At 45.3% G+C, this 22,329-nt stretch overlaps 2 long non-coding RNA genes across 2 annotated transcripts; both read left to right on the top strand.

Annotated features, from left to right (window-relative positions):
- Positions 1-1,887: 1,887 nt before the first annotated feature.
- LOC140691515 (uncharacterized) lies at positions 1,888-16,907 on the top strand. The gene is made up of 6 exons (XR_012067224.1): positions 1,888-1,969; positions 2,369-2,511; positions 10,740-10,955; positions 11,768-12,039; positions 13,039-13,222; positions 16,272-16,907. It is a non-coding gene; the product is annotated as an uncharacterized lncRNA (long non-coding RNA).
- On the top strand, positions 14,593-16,223 carry LOC140691516 (uncharacterized). Its single transcript, XR_012067225.1, has 2 exons — positions 14,593-14,722; positions 15,205-16,223. It is a non-coding gene; the product is annotated as an uncharacterized lncRNA (long non-coding RNA).
- Positions 16,908-22,329: the final 5,422 nt, after the last annotated feature.

Genomic DNA, 22,329 nt, shown 5'->3' with positions numbered 1-22,329 from the left:
CATCTGTTTGCATATCAATACTTAACATCAGCATAAACGTCTCTAATGGTATTATGTCTAGAAAACATAGTTTGGATGGATTTTTACACCAACCAATGAGCGTTCTTGAAAATTAAACACGTTGCCCTGTTTCAGTAAACAGAGGAAAATTAAGAATGTGTTTCATCTGAACTCTTACTTTCAATAGTAGAGCCTCCTGCCCACCTCTTCATATTGGAGCATCATTTTGTTCAGCTTCTTTTTGCCCTGTCAGCCTTTTCCCCTCTGGCGTCCACTCTGGGTTCCCCCACAGCGCTAGCATTGTCCAAAACCACATAGTGTTCCCGAACTCCCTCTCTCTGCGTAAATGCCGCCAGGACTGACCACACACTGCAGACCTGCTTCACATCGTATCACCAAGTGCTTGTGAGTCCAACACAAGCCTGAGAGCCTCTCTTAGTTCTGTTTCTGGGACTAGAGCTGTCAGCAATTGGGGCACGTTGTGTGCCGCTAGCACCTACTCACCATCCATACTAGGGTCAGAATCCACGCAGATAGGTTCTTGAGTGTCACTCAACCTGCAGCTCACATCCTGGCCAGTAAGAACTCCGGCGTTCCTAGTAACCATCAGTTTCCACGTGGCAGGAAATTCTCAGGAGCTGTTTTCTGAAGGAAGCAGTTACAGTCCACTCCTCACACATGCAAAGCTGTTCACTTCGGAGTAGTCACTGAACACAGAATGCTTCTTGATCTGGAATAAAATAAGCATGCCCCGTAGAAGGGTGTTGTATTAAGCGCGATACAGATGGCAGTGAATTAGGGCAAATGCAGAGCTCAGAACACTGAGGACACCTGCACTCGTGCGTAACGTCAGCCACGCGACTGGCCACATAGCTTTTATTTCTGTTTGCTCTTTGGCAACATTCTGCGTTTTAGTTTTTGGATTATCTTTGCTACACTCCCAGTAAATTCAGACAGATCTGGAGGAGGGCACCATGCCCAGGTAACCTGCGGCCCCTCAGTAGCTAGCGCAGCACCTGGCAGCCAGGAGGTGTTCAGTGCCCGGTGATTCCATGAGTAAAATACAATTTAAATACATTATTTTTTAAAGCATGACTAAGTATCCCGAAATTTTAAAAAATCTCTCATGTTTTGGTAAAGCATGCCATACAAAACGTATGCATGTGTGGGCTACGTTCATCTATTTGCAAGCGGCGGAGTTTCGCAAAGCTGTTTCTAGATTCTCGTGAAGTCTTCGGTCAGACGTCTTTCGGCACGCAGCTTGGGTGGCTGCATTTGGACGTGGCTGTGGGGTTTCTGTGCACCGCCTCCCACAGCCGTGCCAGCGGCCAGCTGCCGCTTCCGTCAGCCACCTGTGCCCCGGCAGCTGCGCCCGCACCAACGGGCGCCGACAAAGCAAACCGGAAACTGCCAGAAGCAGGAGACGCGTCCCTCGACCCAAGCCACGCGGGGCTCCTCGAAGCCGAGCGCAGACTCGAGAAACGGGAGACACGGGACAGTGTCGGCTCTGAAGTCCGAACACGCGCCAGCGCCTGTCAAGGGTCTTGCCGTTTAAACCATGACAAGTGCTACTGTTAAGTAGATACCGAGGAAAATCAGCAGGTTGACGCTCAAATAACAGTTTTAAAATGAAATTTTCTTGGCACGACTAGGTTTACGTTTAATGGATGAATAAATGCAAATACACGTGAGATGTGAGCGCAAAGCGGAGCCCCATCCCGTGGGCGTTTAATACCTGCGCCCAACGGAGCGTGCAGCGCCCTCGCCCCCCAGGCAGCGCCACAGCGCCTCTGACAGCGCTTCCCGTAGCAAACGGACGGCGCGTGCCCGAGTTACACGGCAGCGGCACGGCGCGCGCCCCCTGCTGGCGGGGAGGAGCGCCTTGCATTTCGCAGCCGCCCAGAATCAGGACGCAGAATCTTAACGGTATCCTCAAGGCGCAATGGTGCGAATGGTCAGTTATCCACAGGTAGGATTTCTCTTTTCCCTCCGGCTGGCTGAAGTTTTAGCATTCCAGACGACCGCTTCACAGAGTGGAAAGCCCGAAATGAGATATTCTGCCTGGGCTTTCGGGACCGTTTATGGCTTGGGAAAGGGTGATTTTGACACTAAACTATTTTTGCCTTATGTGCTGATTTTAAAATTTAACTTTTTTAAAGGTGGAAAACAATTGTGTTAAAAAATGCCTCATCAAATTTTCACCCACGAAAGTCACGAGAATCAAAAGTCAATTATTTTGAATAATGCTTACATTTCTATTTATCTAATTTAATTCATTTTATTAAAAATGTGCCAAATATAATGCATTTCTGGTAGTAAAATGGATGATCAGTAACGTTCTTTTTTTTTTTTTTTTTTTTTTTGCTAGGCACTGATAGGAAAGCTTTAAATGTATTAACTCATCTAAATCTCACAATAATCCTACGAGATGGTGACTATGATAACCCCCATTTTCCAGATGAGGAAACTGAGTCACAAAGCTAATAATGGCAGACCTGGATTCAAACCCAGGTAGTCTGACTCCGGAATCTCTACTCTTAATCACTTTGTTATATTACCACCAGTGTGATAGGGAGAGGGACATGTTGCTGTAATAAGCACAGAGAAGAGAAAATGCTAAGAAATTAAATAATGGAGTAAAAAATGGAGAAGGAGAAAGAATAAGGGCAGTTATAAGTAAAAGACTGGAGAAGAAAGAACGGTAGTAAGAAGGCAAATAAACATAAGAAATCGCTTGTAAGACAAACAAAAGGTAAAAACAGATAGTCAGTCAACGTGGGTTGAGGAGATGAAGAAGATCCAGGAAGACCTTAAAGAAAGGCTGCCACGTCAGGCAGGACGCAGAGAACAAACGAGGACAAGTAATTCTTACAAGATGGTGAAGATGCCGTTGTAGCTGCTGGGCTCCGGCACAGGCACTCTGTGGAGTCTCTCCTTTGGGCTGAAGCCAACACATGACAGTGTCTCACTTTTGCAGGTACAGAGCTCACACGTGTTCGTGCTCGCATTCTCCTCTGCTTGCTCCTTTTCTGGGGTGTATGTTACAGAAGGCACCACTGGAGACAGAGTCAAAGAAGAAGGTGTCTGAGGCGACCCCGGCTGCTGAGTTATGGCAACTTCCTGGTCTGCAGGTGAAACTGTGGCACGAGTCAGGAGTGGATGTGCAGCGGCCGCCTCAGGGGAAGGAGCTATAGTCCACGCAGGACTGTAGAATGTGCAGCCTTCGTGATGGGTGCTGACGTTTCGGTTAGCCCCAGGTCTGCGTGATGAAGTGTGACGCTGGGCGACGGTGGGTGATGACCTCGATCCTTACTTGGGGTTGGAACTGTCACCTCCTGACGGGGTGGATAGTGAATGGCAACCTGCTTAGGGGCCCTGGGGGCTGAGTTGGGGTCTCTTGCTTGGTTGGAGAAGGTTCAGCCTCCACATTGGACGCTCCAGTTACAGCAAGTTCCTGGTCCGCAGTGCGAGCTGTGACTGGAGCAATGCCCACATGGGCAAGTGTCACTTCAGGGTGCCCTGGAGGGAGAGCTGTAGGATGTCCAGCCTCCGTATTGGGTTCTCCAGACCCAGAGGTTTCTTCGTGACATTAGATGATGCTGGATGCTCAGTGTTATCCGATCTGGTGCTGGAAACGTCACCTCCCAACACAGTGAAGGCTGAGCTGCAATAACTCCATGAAGGGGCTCTGGAGGCTGAGCGAGGGTCCCCTGCATGGCTGGAGAAGGGTAACCCTCTGTATTAGGTTCTGGGGTTAATGACGTTTCCAGACCCACAGGAGGAACTGTGAGCTCAGTCAAGGCTGGATGTGGACCGTGCACCTGCCCTGGAGTATCACCCCCAGGTGTGCAGAGGAGCTGTAGCCTGCTGCAGGGCTGCACAGCGTCCAGCCTCTGTGGCAGCGTCTGGAGTCACGGTGAGCCCCAGGTCCAGAGGTTTCCCTGTGACGCCGGGTGAGTTGGATGCTGAGCTTGGTTCCGCCCTAGTGTTAGAACCGTCACCTCAAAGTGCAGTGGAGGTCGTGCTGCCACCTCCTTGGCTGGCTCTGGAGGCTGGCTGGGGCCCCCTGCTGGGCCGGAGGAAGTTCTGTCTCTTTAGAGGGCTCCAGGGGAGGGGCCGGGAACTCCTGTTGGATTGAGGAAGATTCCATATTCTCAGGGGGCCTGTAGAAGCCAAGGGAAGGTCCCTTGAGGGACTGGGAATGGTTCCCCCTCCTTAGGGGGCTCCAGGGATACAGCTGAGTCCTCTGCTGAACTAGAGACGGAGCCAGGGCCTCCTGCAGGACGGAAGAAAGGCCCACACCCTCAGGGGACCTGGAGTCTGAGCTGCAGCCTCTTGTTGGCCTGGAGGAGAATCAGCCTTCGCAGGGGCTCTGGAGATGGAGGCGGGGGCTTGGCTTGCGCTGGAGAGAACCCAGCCTGCTCAGGGGGGACTGGAAAGCAAGCGGAGTGCTCCTGCTGCTCTCGGGCACCTGCAGCCTCCGTAGCGGCTCTGGGGTTAGGACAACCGCTAGGGGAAGGGCTTCACCTGGGCTGCAGGCGTCCCTGGACGCTGGGCTCTGTCTGGACCTGCAGATGAGAAGGTCACCTCGCTGTGTGCTGAAGGTGGAGCTGCAGCAGCCGTAGGGGTCTTGGAGGCTGTGCTGGGCACTCCTGCTGGGCTTACGACGGTGCCACCTGCTCGGGGGACGCGGCAGATGGAACCAAGGCCTCCTGTGCGGGCAGAGATGTTTCGGCTTCATCTGTGGGCCCTGTGGCCATGGTGAGTGCGAGTGTCACAGGTGTGACAGCGACACTGGGCCCCTGCAAGACTGAGCTCGATCCTGGCCTGGGGGAGAAACTCTTGTCACATCACGCTCCTGAGGACCAGCCGGAGCAGGCCCGGCCTCGCCAGGAGGCTGCGCACTGAGCGGTGCTTCCCCGGGCTTGTGGAAGGTTCGACTTCGTTGTCAGGAGGCTCTGGGCACCGAGTGGGGCCTCCTGTTGTGTTGAAGGCTCCAGTAGTGTTCTTTTAATTTAGTGTTGACCAGCATGCATTAGAACCCCTAAGTTTTCCCCCTGGCATCACAGCGCCCTGGCTTCCTTCGTGTAGTGTTTGTGTGGCATTTAACCTTCCATGGCACACGGTGTTTCCCATGAGTTGCATATTCCTTAGTTGTGACGGCACTTGCCATCGGCCTCTACAAGGATTGGGCCGTGTTGGCATTTGTCATCCATCTGCCTCTCCTTGGATAAAATCACAAGCCGCTGAGGCGGCTGACCTCCAACCCCCCTGAAAGGAGGTCAGGGTGGAGATCAGGAATGGGGCGCTCTGTGCTCTGGGGAAACTGGCTGAACAGGACTTCAGCTCATTAAATATTTTCAGGAGAAGATTTTATGGCCCCAGTTCTTGCATCTCCTCATATCTAGAAAAGCACTAAAACCATTAAGGGTGACATCTGCTCCTTGTGACCAGCAGCAGCCTCCGCCTAACTGTGTGCCTGACTGCACGTGCCCCCGTCACGGAAACCACTTGTGATGCTGAGTGTTCTCCCTGCCTCTTTGGAACAGTTTCTCACCGCTTTCTGGGATGCTGTCTCCCGGGCTGTAGTCCTCACTCTGCCCCAAATAAAACCTAGCCCACAGCTCTCGTCTGGAAGCTCTCAGTATCCTTCCAAAATAATCAGCACTCTACCCCATGAGTATCGTCGTCTTCAAACTCATTGTCATCTGCTGATCACTGTGAAAACAGGGGCACATCTCAAAATATGCAGCCTTGAATTGTAGCTCAATGTATTTTAGTAGAATAATACTTTTCAATTCAAAATAGTTTACTTTGATTTATTTCATTTTATTTTCCAGCACCTAAACTCATCTGCTTTTCAGATTTTGTATTTGCAGGTATTTCTTTGTTCTTCCCATTAGTGCACAGAATACGGTGTATTTTGAGAGAATGCTATATATGGGTAAAAAATTGAGGTTGCTACCCCCCCTTTGTAAATGAAAACTTATTCATATCTTTTGGACTCTGTGCAACTCCTATGGGCTTAGACAACATTTCTGCTTATTATTGGAGATAAATTTATCAGTGACAATGCCTTCTTTATAATTCACTTTCTTCTTGGCCAAATCCCAGATTTGTTAGCTCATGATCGCTTTGCCTGTATATAATACTGATTGCCGGCTGTTAAGATCCTGGGTATGGTGAGATCAATTACTATTCAGTACTCATCCTTTTTTGCTTGTTTGTTTCTCTTGGGAAGTATATTTCCTGTTTTCATTATGCATGCAGAAATTTACTTTTAAAAATGTTTATTTCCCTTCATCCACTTCTTAATACGCATTGATAGCCTCGGGATATTTTTCCCATTCTGTTTCCTCTAAAAGGTATTATGTCTATTAGAACCACTTCTCAGTATTTACCAGCATCTTAGTTCTAGATTCCCTTTTAGTGAGTTAAGGATCAAATCTTTCTTTCCTGTGTGATGATTTTAATTCAGCAGAGATTATACCATTGTCTTCTTTGCTTATATATACTCACAACGTTATAAAATAGAGAAAGAAGAAAGAGAATGTCTTGCAAAACATTAAGTTAAAATAAAAAGTCAGTGATGGAGGGGGAGCACCGCATCCCTTTCACAGCCGTGGAGCCTGGGGACTTGGACTCACAGGTAATTGCGTGCCTCCTGTCAAGTCCTTCGCTTGGACCAGAGGCTCTGTGGATGACGAGTGAATTCTTTCCTGCACATCACAGATCTAAATCACCTGAAGGACAGTAGAGGTTTCAGGAGTTCTCTCATGAGTCTGGGGGAGAATTTGAAAATATCTCTATTTCAGAAAGTCTTATCTTAATTATTTTTCTTATCAATGTAAGCATAACATTTTCAAACACTGAACATGAGAAGTCTAAAACTTAAATACATACCAGTCTGCTGCCTCCACAAAATTTGTTCCATCCTCACCTCCCTACCCCCTGCCCCCCAGGACAGAGATTTCTCTAGCATTTTGCTTTTCTGTGATGCTACTTACTAATTCTACCATCATAAGTCTACCATAAAATAACCAAAATTGCTCTTTTACAATGAAATAGGCTGGCTAAACTCTGGGTTAGAAAATGGAAGCGATGCAATTCATGTGAGGCTCACTGGTGAGATACAAAGCATGCAGATAGCTGCGACTCCCAAAGCAAAATGAAAACAAACAGAAGAGAGCTCCAAGCAGCAGATGCAGGTTCACCCACCTCTAAAGGGCAGGTCGTGTTCTGCCACTGCAGTGAATGGAAGTAACACAGGCAATTACCCGATCCTGTCAGGAGAAGGAAAAAACGTGCAGCAAGCGGTGTGAGTGAGCTGACTGGTCAGATGACTAGGTAATTATTGCTGCTATGTTTAGACAGACCCACAGGTACAGTTAGGAGTTCCTAACATTCCATTTAGACTGAAGAGAGTGAATACACTTTCCTCTCCTTCCTGTGGTTAGTGCACTGAAAGCAAAGTAAAAATATGAGACTGGAAATTCTCTGTAATCCACAACCTTTCCACTATGTAATTCAAGTGAAATGGCGTCTCAGCAGATCTAGTCTCTTGGGTTAAAGTGAAGACAGCGGGCTGCTCGCTCTGTCCTGTGTCTTTCAGCTGAATAGAGGTAAGCCGGTGGGGGGGAGGGGGTGCCCAGTGGCAGATCCGGGAGAACTGGGAAAGTGAATGAGACTCAACATGTTGGCTGTTAATGCATCTCCTGTGACCTGGGCTTACAGGTTTTGTCTGGTCACACAAATGGGACCAAAAAAACAAAAAAAAAACAAAAAAAAAAACCAGACATGCACTTCAGTTTTTAACTCATGTTAACAGAAGCAGCAAAAGCACTTACTTACAGGACATCAGCAGTACCTTAAGGCTGGTTTAATTTTAGTGCTTATGGCCCTCTTCCTCCAGATGAGTATGAAGTTGGAAAAATATGTTAAATTTATTTACTTTTTAAAACAAGTAAGAAAGACTGCCTTCTATAGGCTGACTATACAAGCCACAAACTGGGAGAAAATGTTTGTGGAGGACACATCTGATAATTGCTGTCATCTAAGAACGTAAAAAAGACTTTTAAACTCAACAGTAAGGGGAAGAAAGATTAGAAGGGGTCAAAAGACCAGAACAGACACCTCAAAAAGGAAAACATAGCGATGACAAGTAATCACGTGGAAAGATGCTCCCCATCGTGTGCCCTCAGGGAACTGCAACCTACAACAGCGAGGCCCCACTGTGCTGGATACGACAGGAATGGCCCAAACCCAGAACACCGACAAACAGGAAATGCTGGCAAAGATGTGCAGCGAGAGGAACTCGGATTCATTGCCGGTGGGAACGCAGAAAAGTGCGGCCACTCTCAGGGCTGTTCGCTGAGGTTGCTGCATCACATAGTAATCACACTTTTAATTTTTGAGAACAGCCGTATTTTCCATAATGGCTGCACCATTTTTGCATTTCTGTCAATAATTCAGGGATTCCAGTTTCTCCACATCCTCACTAACTCTTGTTTTCTGCTCTTTTTCATAATAACCATCCTTATGGGTTAGAATTACTCAGAATTTTAAAGCGAGTCCCAAACATCAGAACCTTCATAACTACCCTTGCCTTCCAAAGAGACTTTTTCTTTTTAATATGCAGAAATCCCATGTTATTTGCAGCTTTTCAAAATGTAATTCATTTATACCATTAATACTTTGTAAAACTACCCCACTGGGTACGGAAACATTTATGATAGCCATAGTATATTTGATAAATTTCTACATCTTCTAAAAAAAATGGTAAGCACAATACATTCTGATGAATATAGAAGCCAGAACCAATGAAATCAGGAACGAATTTTTCTGCCCTTGCCAGTTTAGGTAGTTCTGAATCTCATGACAGTTTTGAAGAGGATGAGAATAGGAATTTTTGGTGATAACTGAAACAGATGATGTCTCATTGTTTTTAGCTTCCTGTCAGTTTTGACAAGGGGGAGACGCTGAGATCTGAGGTTCTCCAGTCATGGGGAAACGCAGTGTGTGTTCTTGTCCCAAATGCTTTTAGTGCTGACATGATTTTCTTAAGAATTTTCAATTCCGGATTGCAGTTTTACAAATGTATATTTTTATTATGTGTCTGTGCGTGAGTTTTCTCCCTATTAGGTAGACAATTGAAATAAAATTTAAAAATTTTTATCTAAAATTATCTGTTTATGTATATTTTTCATTTTGAAAGCAGGAAGAGGAAACAGGGAAAAGGGAAGGGAGGAGGTGACATTCATGATTCCATCAGAGTCTTGTCATTCAAGGAGATTTGTGAAAACAACTGTCCTATGGTCTTCAGAAGTTTCAAGGTCAAGAAAGACAAGGAAAGTCTGAGAACTGTGTCAGACTGCGGGGACTAGAGACAGGGCAATTTAATGCATCACCTCATCTGGATTGGCCTTCTCCTTTCCCAGGGCACATTATCTGAACAACCAGCAAAACCAGACTGGGTCCTTGATTAGAACGGTGATAACATGTAATGTTGGTTTCCTGATTTTGGTGTATTTTGATTATGCAGGAGAATGCCCCTCTGGTGAGGAATACACATTAAAACCTCTGAGCTAGACAGGGCATCACGTTGGCAACTTATTTCCAAATGGTTCAAGAAAAAAAAAGGAAATTTTTTTGCTCTAGTCTTGTGAGTATCTTTACATGTAAAATTATTTCAAAGTTACAAAAGATCTAGACCACAAAAAAAAGAAGGTAAAATAAAGTTGTTTTATTGGACAAATAAAAAAAATTGCAAAAAGTGGAAACTTCTGCTTATCATAGAATTTAATTTAAAAAGGGAAGGTGATTTAGTTCATTCCAAGACAACTGACCCAAAGTGATACTGCTACATAGCTTTATTTTGACTTTATACATTATCAAGTCTAGTGGTGCATGAGGTGAGGGCTATGTGGTAAAGGAAAGGTATATAGTAGGTATTTGTTACATGTTGAATGATGATAAAAAGATGGACTATCCTGTTAGAAATTATTTAACAGAAATCTTGATATCATATCTGTGTAATTCTTCTTTCCTAAGAACATCTTATGTGGAAGCTTCAACGTGCAAAGCTTAGATGAACCTTGGGAGAGAGATACAAACAGAATATTAATACATTTAGAACTGTTGTGAGTTGTATCAAAGGTATGCAATCGTCTGTTAAAGATAATAGGAAAAAAATATGGTTTTTAAAATACGTGATTCAGATTATTGTCAGTAAGCAGTTTTCCACAGCTTGGGGTAAGCTTGAGAAAACGGTTCTTGACAAATACAAGCTTTCCTTCTTACCTAACTCCAAATGCTAATTCACAGTCACCATTAGGAAAAAATACATGATGGAGACGTTGGTTAGCCCATCAGACGAGTGTTGCTGCATCTTCGGAAGCTCTCAGTGCTTTGAGAGACTGGAGGGAGGGGGTTTGCTGCATAAAGCCCCTGAGCCCTTTCTGGCTTCTCTAGCGAAGTGTATTTATTTCACATTTTGAATTATTTCAAAGAGATTCAAATGTTTCAGTCACTTATAAATCTGCTTTCCTGAACATTTGTTTTTGAGCTATTCATTATGACTTGCCTGAATTTTTTGAGGATAATTTAAAACGTGGCATGGCTGTCTGATTATTCTAATGGTCATTTGCACTCACGATTCTATGATAATTCTTTGTGCACAGAACACTTTTGTGTTTCACTTATAAGGTGTTTTGTGTGTGTGTGTATTGATTTATTTTTAGGATGAACCACTGGGAGGAGAAAAAGGGAAGCCTGAATAGCAGATGCTTTGAGTTATTTCAAAGCCCCGTCTGGAATGAAAGGTCTTGGCAGCAGACATCCTGCACACATCGACTTCGCTCCTCTCTCCTTGCAGTCCGCTCCTCCTGTCTCTTCCTTGCACACGGTGGAAGCCAAGGCTGCCAGCGGCTCCCAGCGTGGTGAGGACCCAGCCTGCGGTGAGAAAACGGGATAGGTCTCTTAGTCCCTGTTCCAAAGCCTTCGGGCATACACTGTGATTAGCCTCGTCTAAGTCAGGTGAACCCCCTGTTTCAGTTGACTGCAGCGAAAACACAAGACTGTCACAGGTGTGGAAGCCACCCACGTGACCATGTAGATTTGCAGAGAAGGGTCAGATCTCAGAAGGAGGATCGAGGGAAAGGAGTGGCCCAGCAATCCAGTGATTGCTCATTATAATTACCGTGGAAAACCACGTTAATAATTATGAAAACATGTCTGAGTAATTAAAACAGCTACTTAACAGCATGTCCAAACCTCTCTTTGTATTAAAAGTACATTCCTGTGGGAACACAGCATCTCCAAGCCAGAGTTAATCTCAGCATTTATTTGAGTATATATAGGCATATATATGGTACCACTGTTACTGAGTCCAAACTCGTTCTGCTTGCCGCATAACAGGCCAATAAGTCAGGAGATGAGGCACTGAGGCAGGAATGATGACTTTATTGGGAAAGCCGGTAGACCAAGAAGATGGCAGACTACTGTCCTGGAGAACCATCTTCCCCAAGTCAGAACTCAGGCTCCTTTTGTACTAAAAAGGAGAGCGGGTGTGATTGGTTGATGCAGACCTCTTGGTGTTGGAATCCTTTGTTCTTGCAGCTGTCCACATAGGTCAGGTCATGGTGTCCCTGTAAACCTCCAACGAGACATGTTATCCTCTGTTCTGTAACTTTTTATCTCTACATAGGTGGAAAAGTTTTATACGCTTAAAGATCAGAGCCTTGAGAAAGGGCTATTCTGTATATTTCAGGCTACAGGCAACATTCTTTCACAGAAGGGGCAGAACCAGCCTGACTAAGCCAGGGAAACAGAGCCCAGGGTTAGAGCTGAGGGAACAGATCCGACATGGGGTCAGCTTTGTTTTTCGCTATTGCATCACCTCCAAAATCTGCACGAGACTAAATGTTGGATTTGGTGACCTGGAAGTTCAGACCATAAAGCATCGTCACCTTTGTCTTTACTTTCCTCTCCACCCCAAAAGAAAGCAGTATCGCGACATCTGGATTGAACTTCTGTGTGTAGGTATATTCATATATATATTAAATATATATAGTTTATAGTTTACAGTTATAGCAAGATGAGGAAGAAAGACAGTCACGTAGTGGGAACCTTGAAAATAATAAATGTCAGAACTGGTCTGGATTTGACAAGCAGAGCTAGAGATCCGAGGTTCCTAGAACCCCAGCGTGCACCCTCGTGACAGCCTCTGTAACTCTGTAACAGCTGAACGCCAGAGTTCAGCTGCCCGCTCACAGAGGAGGTCTGGCATGATTTCTACAAGAGCTCTGTGCGAGAATCCCTTGCTTGATTGCGAGCGATGTTTCTGAAGTGCGCACCATGCTTTCAACAAGAAAATACGTTCAGAGTGTTTCTAGGAATGACACTCCCCCACCGTATTAGAAAGCGGCTTCTTTCTAGACCTTTGGCGCACAGAGCGTGACGGGTCTAATGCAGTGGCGCCCAAGCATGTGCGGCCTCACTACGAGTAAGTCTGGGTCCTGTCCGTGCATGCAGTTCCTGGCGTGCGCACCATCACAAGGGGATACAGTTTTCAGCATCAGCACCTGTTTGCTGCGTCCCCCTGGGCTCTGAAATCCTGCTGAGCCTGCCGCCAGTTTCCTTTACCAGACTCAGGAAGTGGGGAGGCGAGGCTGCACAAGACAGCAAGATAAATCAGAGAAAACAACTTTCCTTAACAATGCTCGCCATTTTTGCTGGAATCAGTACTCCACATTTATTCTCATTTACATATTTTTATTTTTTACTTTTAAATTGGAGACAATATTTCAGTGTATTTGAATTTAAGTCAGAATTTTTTAGCTTGCATACAGTATTAAGCAGCAGGATTGGATTTCTTGAAGTGTCAAACTATTTGCAGACTTGACTAAAAAGCTATTAAATAGGAGGAAATGCAAAAAATTAAGTGTCAGAATATAGTACCTTTAGATACAGAAATAGATTTATAGATTCCCCCAGTTCATAAAATCACAGAATCATCCATTCTGATCCTTTGACCGTAAGACTTGCATCCTGAGGATGTATTCAGAGCAAGAGCTGCTTTTGGAAGCTTCTCCATGGAAGACATTTGTATTATCGAATTCCTGGCGAAACTCTGGGCCTCTCAAGCCACCAGCAGGACATACCTTCCATATGTAGTGTGTGTGATTTCCATTCCAAGATAAACGCATCTTTCCTTAAGTCCAAAGTGAGTATAAAATGATAACTTATTACCATATCCATAGACAAATTCTCCAAAACTAAGGGGAGTGTGGTTAAACGTTAATTTCTATGATTATATTACTGTAGGCCCTGTATTCCATTTTTCTATGCCTCTGATTTTATTTCAAATGCATTTTAAGGACCACAAATGGAGACAGTTTTAAAACAAAATTGCCCGTAGTCAAAACAGTGTCACGAGTGCATGTGGGCTTTCAAGACACTTCCAAGTAGCTGAGTAGACCCCAAATTAACTGTAGAATTAAATAGTAAGAAGTGGGTGGAAAATGTGGATGGGCGAGTGAGCTGTGGTGAGCTGCAGAAGTCTTTGTCTGCACACTGCGGCTTTCCGCCCCTGGTGTGGAGGATGGCCCGGCTGACCGCCGAGCCACGGGAGTGATACAGGAAAACGGGGCACAAGGTGACGGCCATGTCCCAGGTCCCAGGTGAGTCCCTGGGACGCGCCTCGCCAAGTGAGGATCCTTGGCTTTGCACAGGAAAGAATTCAAGAGTGAGCCGTGGTTGAGTAAAAGTAGATTTATTCAGGGAGATGCACGCTCCAGAGACAGAGCGCAGGCCGTCTCAGAAGGCCAGAGAAAGGCCACGAGGTGCGGCGGTTGGTAGTTTTTACGGACTCGGTAACTTCGTTTGCTAAAGTGGGAAGATTATTCCAACTACTCTGGGGGAAAGAGCAGGGAATCCCAGGACCTGGGCCATCTCCCACTTTTTGACCTTTAATGGGCAGCCTTGAAACCGCCCTGGCACCTGTGGGAGGGCCATTTGGCAGCTGTGGAGCTGCAGTGAGAGGATGTTGCAACTCAAGTTCTCCTGGGAGCTGAATCTTCTGCCATCTTGGCGCTAACAGCTGTGTCGTTCTGTTAATGGTTGTGCCTTGTCCCCTTCCCTCCTGTCTCAGGAGGTGAGGGCGCCTTGCCGCGTAGTGACTGGCTCAGGAACTCAGCCCCAGTTGCAGGGGTCAGTCCACCAGGAGAACTGGAGCAAGGTGCTGGGCCTCTCTGCCTCCCTTTCTTCTGAAGTCCTGACCTCTCAGTGCCACTTCGAAGGTACAGCAAAGTGACGCTTAGAAGTCACGGTATCAGACACGTGGTGCCTGTGAAGTAAATGCTCACTGTTGTAAATATTCTGAAATCCCCAGTCTCACCTCCTATGCTGCTCACTCAGTGCCCCTCAGAGAGGCCAGAAGCGGTGCGCACACCGTCAGGCTAGCCCCCCTGGTCAAAATCAGACGCAGCTTCCTATAAAGTGACCTTCGATTGGGAAAACACACCCTGAAAAACAGCAGGAGTCCGCGCCCACCAACTGAATTCAGGGCGTTCCCCGTATTCCCCCGCCCGACCGTGGACTTGTCGACAGTGAGGGCAGGTGAAGAGAACCGCGCAGGCCGTTCTTCCAAACTCGAAGGGAAAACCGTGCTCAGACGGCAAGATTAATGCCTTTCTGCTTTTGAAAACGAGTCACATCCTGGAAGGTAGACTGTGCCAAGATAATTAAGGTCAGAAGGCTGAAGTTTCCTAGTCCTTGTAATGACTTTGAACAAGTTTTTGCTCCTTCTCCCCCGGGCTCCCCGTAACCTTCCTGGGCTAACCTTCAACACAGAGATTTCGGGGTTTTGTCGGGAGATGACTTTTTCCCAAACCCGGGCACGGTGGATGGATAGCCGCTAGATCCGTCAGACCCACTCAGCTCCGCCAGGTCGTCGGCCCGCCGGGTTTTCCCAGGGAGGCCTGCGGGGGGCGCTGAGGGGGACGGGGCGGGCCAGGGAGGGCGCGTGCATTTGCCTTTCGTCCTCTCCTTGGCGCTGGGAGGCAGACATTCCGGGGCTACGCAGTGAATGCATACTCTGCAGGCGCCCTGGGCTCCAGGCCATCCTGAATTCCCACATCTGAATGAAAGCAAATGCACGCATGTTGCCAGTCTCAGGGGTGAAATGCATTTCATCTTCTGCTCCAGATACTTCCCTCCACTGAAGCGCTGCCACCTGCAGAGAAGGCCGCTCAGCGAGGCCTCCCCGGAGCCGAGCCGCGGCGCAGGCGCTGGTGTCTCCCTGTGAAGACAAGCCGCTTCTTATCAGCGAGCATCTGGTTCCCTCCCCCGCGCCCCCCGGAGCCTGTTTACCAGATTTTTCATTGAGAGACTTCCCCGTGGAGTATAATACACTTCGTTTCTGCTCATTCATAAGATCTTTTTTTTTTAAACATCTCCCAGCTGCAACTATTTCAGGCACATTTCTGAGGACTTATAATTGAACGTGACTCATCTCGGTAAAGTGGAGCCGCAGCATGAAGCCGAGGCGGCCTGAGCTCTTGTGAAATACAGTCAATTTGCACAATACGTATTTGTGGGTATAAATACGTGATTCATTGGTGAAGAGGCCGATCAAGAATGTCTTCCCCTCTATTCAAAAACGGAGTGGATTGGTTTTGAATATGCAAATATCCGGGAAGGACTGACTTCTTCCTTTCCCCCCACCCCCAGAAGTTGCCGGTGCAGAGGAAATCATCCAGACAAAGTAAACGCATCGCTTTCATACAGCACAGAATCAAATCGCTAGTGCCTGGCGTTCCCATGGCAACTGCCTTCCTAAGCAAACTTCTCTACAAAATATACCGCTGTTATTTTATCTCGTTGCTAAGTTCCCTTGACAAAACCACACTATAATAACCACTCACATCTATGTGGTTAAAGGGGGCAAAGCTCCCCCGGGCCCCACACAGTTTATCTTTCAAATGATAACTTAGGAATTCAGCCCTCCATCTTCAACACCATATGGGTTTTCTTTTTTCTAATTTCTTTGCCTTGAAATTCTGCCATATTAGGAAAAATCCATGCAAGTCTTTAATATATATTACTGCTACTTGTGTGAACAGGATTTTTTTTCTTTTATTCATTATCTAGCAGTGAACAATTACGTTAAATTTCCAAATTTCCATTACATGAGATAATAAAATGATGCATTCTGATATTTCATATCCACACAGTACGTGTGTTCCCTATTATCGTTTATTCTCATTTTTTAGGCATAACCATGATTGGAGTAGTCTTTGGGTACCTGTTATTTCTGTGTTCTTGGAAACAGAGGAAGGTCCTGCCTGTCTCCGGAGAGGAACCAGGAGGAAAATTGAACTCATTTCATCAAACTGCCAAGAGAGGAGAAAGACTACTTACATGTCCAACCGCAGCATTTCAGCACCAGTGAGAGCTGCAAATGAGCCAGAAGGAAAACGGGCCCAAGCCCTAAAGGGAAGTCAGATTCCATGAAATAGTCAGCGGGGTTCCCTGCGGCCCCCAGTGAGGGGGCCCAGCACAGCAAGGGAGGCAAGTTGAGTATCTCCGAGGGGGAGAGGGTCGAGTGAAGGGACGTCCCCCACGTCTCGGGGCAGTGCCACTGTCACTCTGCTACTTTTCTACGTACTTCCTTTTAAAGTAATTTTTTTTTCAGTTTAATTTCACTGTATTTGACAAGAAAGTGGTTGCCTGCTGCTGCTACTTAGTAACTGATGGGTGGAGGGGTGTGTGGGGATGTGTGTGTACGTATATAGACACACACTGGATGCAGAGATATGCATAAACTGTTTGTGTGTGATTCTCATGGTTTGATCAGTTAGAACAGTCTTTGCTGTGCTGCAATTAAAAAAAATAGTGGATTAACAGGATGAAGGTAATTTTTTTTCCTTCCTCAGCCAAATTCTCTGTAAGTCAAGAAGACAGAAATTTGTTTGACAAAATTTGAGTTTCATCTTTAACCCACTTTTCTTTCTCTTCCCTCAACATGAAAATTGAATCTGCTTGAATCTAAACCCTTTGCTATCCTCAACTCTACTGATGTTTTCTGCCCTCCGCTACAATCGCTGTCCTACACCAGTTTGATCTCTCTCCCCACCCCGATACTAACATCTGCTTCGAATCTTTCCACAGCTCTTCCTGCAACTCACTCCCAGAGGACAGTCCACTCCCCAAGTGCAGTCCACTCCCCATGAATTGTCCACTCCCTTAGGACAGTCCACTCCCAGAGGACGATCCATTCCCAGAGTGCAGTCCACTCCCAGAGTTCCCACAGTAAATGCCCAGTGAATTTACTTAAGTGCAGCTCCCCTCTGGCTTGAGGATAGTGTCCATCATGTCACTGTATCACAAGTTCTGCACATTCCGAGCCCTGCCCACGGCTCCAGTTTTCTCACAGCAGGTGACACCTAAACTGAGGCATGATGGCTACACTAGGTCTCCACAGACAGAAAGAGAAGATGCACTGTGAGGATGGGGGTAGGGTGAGCTGAGGCAAGGTAGCAGGAGGAAGAGTGGGGTCCAGGGTGGCAGAATGCAGGATGTGTGACATGATGGTGGAAGACGAGGCAGAAATGAAGGCCGTTCAGAGCTGTGGAGTGACATAATCACCAAACAGACAGTTTGCCTGTATCAGGCATGCAGTGCGGATCCGTTCAAGGTGTTGCGGGGTGTGAAGTGTCCTGAAATTTAAGAACATAAATGCAATATGAAAGGTGGTTAGAGAACCAGCATTGGAGACCAAAGTCATGGAAGTCCTTGAGGTCAAAGGCGATGAAGGGATAAACCATGAGAGCGTCCCCAGAACCGATAGTCAGAAGATTTGATGAGGATGGAGTGGGACCCACAGAGCTTTGTTGCTGGCGTCTCACAGAGCTGGAACAGAGAACCAGGGAGTCAGGAGTGGAAGCGTGCTTCTAGTCCCGAGAGTTCTCAGCCGTCCTTCCTAGAGGTAGCGCGCTTTCAAAACGAAAGCACAGCGACTGGAATGAGCTGACGTGCTGGGCTGTGTCCCACCCCGTGTCTGCTCCCGGGCCACTGGGAGACCCCCCTTGGAAGCAGTCTAATACTGTTTTCTTGTACTGCAACTCACATTTTACGCTTCATAGCTTTTCAGGTGTGTATGTGCTCTTTTCCCCAAATCATCTGTTGCCAAAAGAAGATAAATGTTCTGATTGAGAGTAATGACTTGGAATCTTGATGCCACAGGGTGTTTTAAGGAGCATTATAATGAGTTTAGAATTGGAAATATTGAGCTTTGCCACATAGGAGAGATGGAGTCGGATATTTGGGTCTGGATTCATGGAGCGAATATGGTTAAGAATACAGGTCACCAGTTTCAATAATTTTATGTGTTACCTAACAGTGGCTCATAAATAGATCATCATTAAGTGCTTTGACTGCTAATAACATCAGTTAAAGCTTGTGGTTCTGTGAGTCAGTTTTAGGCACTGGTGCTTTATTGGTTCAGAAGAACTTCGTGGAAAATCTCTGTTCAGTGCCACAGAACTCAAGCTGTGGACATTTACAACCTCGGAATAGCGCCCTAGAGAGAAATTTCCCAGGAACTAATAATCGAGCTGTTACACAGTCAGCCAGCTGTGATCCTTTTTAGACAGTAGGACCATGAGCTATGTTTCCTATTTCAGGACCTGTAATAAAGTTGGTTTTTTTTTTCAGAGTTGTAATAGGAAATAATTCTGATCACTACGTAGTATGTTGTGAGGAAATTTATGTTTGAAAAGTTTTTCACACTCTTTGTATATTTTAAAGCACAGCTAAATCCCTAGTGAGGGTATCAGAAATGTGCAGTGCAATAAAAAATAATAAATTCACATTAACCATACTGCGACTTTTTCCCTGAGGGAAATTCAATAAATGTTAAGGAGGTAATGGAGCACCAAACATGCTACTCCTACCACTAATTAAATTAGTTGAAGAGCAAATTGAGACTTTTAACTGTTACGGAAATATTCATGTATGTTTTAAATACTTTTTAAAACATGATGCAGGAAATCATGTAGATGCAGCTGGTTATGGGTGCAGAGAACAAAGCTGCTCAAGGCAATGGGGAAACTGAGATGGACATTTGCTAGACTGTGGAATTTACTGACAATCTAGTTTCTAAAAGTAATTAATTTAGTGATGAATGTAGCCTTATGGGAAAAAGATTTTTTCTGTGTCTCTCTTCTGTCCTGTTGCCTGTCTGCCTGTCTGTCTATCATCTGCCTATCCGTCGAGACTTCCACACAGAAATACCAGACCTTTGGCAACCGACCTCGTAAGTGCACAGCCAAGGACATGCAGGCGTTTATCTCTCTCCCTGCTCCCCAGTTCACCCTCTTCCTTATTCGAGGAAGGAAAACTGACACCTGGATCCCTCAGAAGCTGCTCCCACCTGTGGTGTGAGGCTCGCCTGACCTGGCCTTCCTGCTCCAGAGAAGGTTAAATTCAGCCTCATGTGTTGAGGGGTGAGGAACACTGTTAATAAAGGTTAAAATTACTTCTAGACAGATGTTCAAGTGCAATTTAGTCTTCACTGGATTTGTTCCTGCTGTTCTTCTGTTATTTCTCTGAACTTAATTCTCATGGTACATATTTAAAGTAGATGGCCAATATATTCAGGTTTGCAATGAGGATGCATAGAGAGTCTTATTGCTATAAAATGAAGTAAAAAACAAGCCATGGATTCTCACTAGCAAGTGGTTCCTCCATGGGCAGGAAGAAGATAGACAAAAGGTCCAAAGCAGTCTTTGTCATAATAAGTAATTAAACAAGTGAAATAAATGTGCTTAATGAAATAAACACACTCAGAATAGTAAAATAGTAAAAGAAAGTACACACAGCAGGCAGAACCTTAGGTGCCGGGGGTCACCCTGTAGCCTTAGCATCCTTCATCCTCCACATCCAGGTGCTTGTAAGCCCTGCAAAGAGCCTCCTCGCCTGCCTCCTCCCCCCAGTTCCTCCTCCAGGCTCAGTTCAGAGCCTCACTCTTCCTCCTCGCCTCCACCTTGGGTACCATTCTGTCAGCCTTCTAACTAGGTAACTAATGTCCTTTTTTCCCATTACTTTAAAGAAAATGACTCATCACTATTTGAAAACTTTAGTGGATCCTCTGCCTCCAGGACAGAACCCATTCTCTGCGTGGCTCACGAGGATTTCATAATCTGGCTCCTGGACTTCCTGCCACTCCCAGGTGGAGACCGTGTTCTCCAGCCTGACTGAACTACCTGTCACACAGTCTGCCTGCATCTCACACCCCCGCATCCTGCCACTTAATGTTTGCTCTCCTTTTCCCAGTTAACTGCAAGGTCAGGACTCAGTGCATGAGTCACTTCTTTAGGGGGTCTTCTTCGACCCTCAGGTGCCCTATCTGGGCTCCTTGGATCCTACGCACAATGAGAAAGTGTGTTTGTACTGTCGGTTCATGTGAATACTCTTAGTTGACTCTGTATGCAAGTATATGCGAAGTTCTCCACATGAGCATCACTGTCCACCGCTGACGATCATGGGGTTAGAATCTGGGTTTCAGGTGCAGGCAGGAGGGCGGTCATTCTGCTGTTTTATGATGACTATTGTTTGAACTTGATTTATGGTCTACTTTTTAAATTTTATTTTAAATTAATTCATTTTTTATTGAAGTGTAGTTGATTTACAATGTTGTGTTAGCTTCTGGTGTACAGCATAGTGATTCAGTTATACATATATATATATATTCTTTTTTTGGATTTTCCATTATAGGTTATTACAAGGTATTGAACATAGTTCCCTGTGCTCTACAGTAGGACCTTGTTGTTTATCTATTTCATATATGGTAGTTTGTATCTGTTAATCCCAAACTCCTCTAATTTATCCCTTCCCACTGTGGTCTATTCTTTTAAGCCTCTGGTTTCGCCTCAAAATTAAGTTGAAGATCTAGAAATATTTGTTTTCACTGTTATAAATGATTGTAATTTAGTACAAAGAAATAAATTATTTTTCTTTGACAGATTGTATCTGAACAAAATACACATGAGTATTTGTTTCAGTATTAGCAAGTGTAAATTGGATGTTTTGTCTTTTTCTTTTCTCTTCTTCTTATTACTTTGAAAATCAGTGGGAAGTGTCTTTAAACAGTCTAAAATAAATAAATTAGTTGTTTGGATTAATTTGGAAAAGGGGGAAGGATTCTACAAAAGATGAAAAAGAAGTAGATCAAAGCAGTGGATGTTCAAGCATATGTAAACAAAAGGAGACAAAGAAAATTGGTGATAATCAGCAAGATTATACAAGAAATGGGGAAAAGACTGAAGTAACTAGAAAAAAAAACCCAGACACATGAGATATTCGATAAGAAGGAAAAAATCTGAAACACAAGCAAACCGTATGATGGCCAGACTTAGATGATGGCAAATACTCCTTATGCAACAGTGTCAAAGTCCCGTTCTCACTCCCGGAACAACACGTGAAATAGTTAGGAGCTATTTTCTGAGTAACAGAGAATTGGAAAGAGAACAAGATTTTGCTTTAGCTTGTTTTTGGTGAAAGTTTGAGATGTGACAAATCTTGTTCTCTTAATTGTTTTCCTCAATAGCTAGCCTTCATGGTCAGGGATAAGTCACAACTTGTTCAAACCATTGTTGATCTTAAGTGCTTTGTAATTTAAATTTTTCCAGAATATCTAAACATCTCTAAATAGTCCCGTGTATGAGTTTTACATGACCCAGTTTAACACCCATGATCACACGTGTTTTTGACCGTTTTATGAGTTGACAGATCTCTGGAGACAAGAAGAAAATGGGGCACAAATTGAGTGTTTAATATATTTTTATCGAGCGAAGTTTATTTTATGACCATACTCATTTAATCTTTGACATTGACAGTAGTAAAGACCACTCCCAGGAGAAAAGAAAGTATTGAAAGCACACTTCTTTTTACTTCTTTACTGAAAAGAAATAGGATGGTTAGGTAATTTTGTTTCTGTAATGATACATCAGAGCCACTTCTGTAAAGCAGACCCAGAAGATGTGCCTGTTAGTCACATCAGCGACAGGGCACTGTACCTTTAAGTGCTCAGTCAGAGCCAGTGGCTTCAGGAGGACCGCCTGTCCTGCAAGGACCATTACACTGCTCAGCGGGTTTTACGCTTGCCCCGGGGGCCACGCGGGCCACACGTGTCTTCCAGTGACGGGTCAGGTACCCTACAGCACATATTCTGTTCTTTCTGGAGAGAGTTAGTCTGTGCTCATCTATCTCTGTGCATTTTTGCTCAGTCTGACTCAGGCATGGTTAGGGTTTTGCTTCAGATACATGCCA

Source organism: Vicugna pacos, chromosome 35 (assembly GCF_048564905.1).
Source record: "Vicugna pacos chromosome 35, VicPac4, whole genome shotgun sequence".
In the NCBI taxonomy this organism is placed as follows: domain Eukaryota; kingdom Metazoa; phylum Chordata; class Mammalia; order Artiodactyla; family Camelidae; genus Vicugna; species Vicugna pacos.
The sequence above is the reverse complement of the archived record's forward strand: the minus strand, read 5'-3'. Positions and strand labels throughout refer to the sequence as shown.